The sequence below is a fragment of the Rattus rattus genome, chromosome 6 (assembly GCF_011064425.1).
Source record: "Rattus rattus isolate New Zealand chromosome 6, Rrattus_CSIRO_v1, whole genome shotgun sequence".
Lineage (NCBI taxonomy): Eukaryota > Metazoa > Chordata > Mammalia > Rodentia > Muridae > Rattus > Rattus rattus.
Genome location: NC_046159.1, coordinates 114617135 through 114620162, shown reverse-complemented (window position 1 = coordinate 114620162; position 3028 = coordinate 114617135).

The window sequence follows — 3028 nt, the reverse complement described above, 5'->3', positions numbered from 1 at the left end:
CCCCCCCCACCAGAACAACTGCAGCAATGCCAATGAATAAACAATGGGTTTTCTTTAAGATGGGGGCAAAAAAGATCTGAGACCCAGGAGAGGCTGAACATTTGAATTATATAGAAGGGAACATTGTATTTGTCAAAGGCTACATTAAAATACATGTAAACAGAATTAGAATTTCCTTAACATTTTTTTCTCATGCAGCCTCTCATATAATCCAAGATGACCTCCAACTTCTGGTCCTCCTGCCCCTGCCTCCTGGGGGCTCAGGTTAAAGGTTTGTGCCACCACATGTGGCTTTAATTTTTGTTCTTAACCTATTCGTGTATAGAAGATTTAAGCTGAAATGGTTGTAATACAAGCTAGAGTGGTTGAATATAAAATGAAGATACACATTTTCTGCACATATATATGAATTCTAATATGGTCCCGTTACACGTCTGGAAGTGCTTAATAAATGCTTAATGAAAAATTAACTTAAAATTCCGAGAATGACTGACATTGTGTCTTAGATATTTAGAAAATATAAGAAGTTTAATAGAGTGAATGAAGAATACGGGCTTACCTGCAGTTTTAACTTTTTCCCCTCACTCTCTTCCATTTTAGTAAACGGCCTCACAGTTTAGCCAAAACCCACTGTCTTTAAATCTATCGTTTCTTTTAACTCTGTGTCTAACGCACTAGGAAATTCTGCTGACTCTCTTACCAAATAGGTGTTTAGTCTATGCCTTTCTCCATCATTCAAACTCCGTAAAAGACAACTCGATGTCTGCATTTAGTTTGCCGTCTCTTAAGCACTCTTTGTGTTTTTAAACGGAGCAACCAGTGTGGTGTTTTGAAAACATGAAAGAAGTCTTATCGCTCATCTGTTTAAAACTCGTTGATGACTTTTTGTGCTCTCGGGATAAAATTCTAGGGTTGGCGATACAGGTTAGGGGTAGAGGGTTGCCGAGGAGCACGGGCTCTAGCTTCCGGGTCCAGTTCCTAGAACAGGAATTAAACACATTCTAAATCCATCGGCTTTGCGGCTGAGCGCTGCTTCCCTAACTCCTCTCCTGCTGTGCTCGCTGCTCTTCCTCCCACATCGGAAACCACACAGGTCTCCCTGATACTTCTCAGCACATTTAGTATTCCGTGTGTCTGGAACTTTCTCTGTGGGTGTAATCACTGCAAAGCTGCTTTCTTTTCTATCTTTAAATTCCAATTCAGATGTCACTGTAGGAAAGCACTCTTGACTGTCCTACCTCATCTCTGCCTCCATTACAATTTTCACAGTAATTAATCTGGTTAAAAAAATATTCGGCTTCCTGCGTTTTCTCTCACAGCTCCATATAAAGACATAATTTCCCCTAAAAGGTGCATTTCCTTTTTTTATTTGTTTTTTTGAGAAATATTTAAAAAATATTTAGATAGATTTCCTTTTAGTTAGTAGTTTCAATTCTGTTCTTTTGTTAGCAGGACCCCCTCCCCCCTTTAAAAATTTATTCTTTAATCTTTTTTCACAATCCAGATTTTATCCCCCTCCTGGTCGATTCCACATCCCATACCCCCCAATCTCCAAATTAAAGGCAAGGTCTGGTTTTTATAAACTTTTAACAGTGAAAAGAAATTTCATATCTCATAAATTTCACCATAGACGGAGAGTTAAGTCACACAAACATTGCTTCTTAACTCTCTGTCCCAGACAGAGCTGTAGGGAGACTTGGCCAAACTCAGGCTATGTGATAAGCTCTGCAGAAGCAGGTAGTGTTTTAATACTATACAGCTGTTTGAGATTTATTTTCCTTTTTTAATGTTAAAATATTTTTATTTTTTATTTTATTTTTATTTTTTAATCTTTTTAACAGTCCAGTCTTTATCCCCCTCCAGGCCTGCTCTTTGACTGTTCCTCATTTCATACCTCCTCCCCGTCCCAGTCTCCAAGAGGATGTCTCCACTCCCCAACCCCCACCTCACCAGGCCTCCCCATTCCTTGGGGCCTCTAGTCTCTTCAGGATTGGGTTCATCTCTGACTGAGTCCAGACCCGGCAGTCCTCTGCCGTTTATGTCTTGGGGGTCTCATATCTGCTAGTGTATGCTGCCTGGTTGGTGGCTCCGTGTCTGAGCGATCTAAGGGGTCCAGGTTAATGGAGACTGCTGGTCATCCTACAAGGTCGCCCACCTTCTCAGCTTCTTCCAGCTTTCCCCTAATTCAACCACAGGGGTCAGCAGCTTCTGTCCATTGGTTGGGTGCAAATATCTACATCTGATTCTTTTCAGCTGCTTGTTGGGTCTTTTGAAGGGCAGTCAAATAGGGGCCTATCATGACTGCCCTCTGAAAGGCCCAGCAGGACTCTTTTAATAAATATTTTAAAATATAATACCCTGAAAATCATTTTAAGTCCTTAAATGTTTCAGCTAATAGTTTTCATTTCTTAATCTTCACACCATAATTTATTGTCTTCTCAGATGTAATTTTCTACAAAAGAATGTCTTGCTTTTTAAGCTTGCTAGCTCTCTCTCTTTGACTTCATGTCTAATATGAGTTCTTTTCTGAATACGTTCTTTGGGTACATGAATTTACTAACAAATAAATATATATTTATTTTCTTCTAGTACTCGACAATCCAAATAAGTAAGCCATTTACTTGGTAACTTGGTAGAATACAGCCAGTTCCCAATCTTCGCATGTTCAAAAGTCCTGAGAGTAAAACACTTCCTTGAAATCTCAATGCTATTTTGTTATAAAGTATATAATGCATAGTATATAAATGTATAATGTATAAAACATATAATGTTATAAAATGCATTTTGTGACTTCTGTCTACTACTTGTGAATCTCTTGAAGAATAGGTGTCCATTGATCTTCTCATACCTACAGTAACTCCTTGTTACTTTTTGAATAATATGTATATAATTATTTTAGATACTTTTTATATTTCCCATTCATTTCTGGTTTCTTAACAAAGTACTGAATTACTTAATTAAATTTACTAAAACTCTTTGAAACCAGTGTTTTCCAGAGTTAAGTGGAGTTGAGTGGTAACGATGTGGC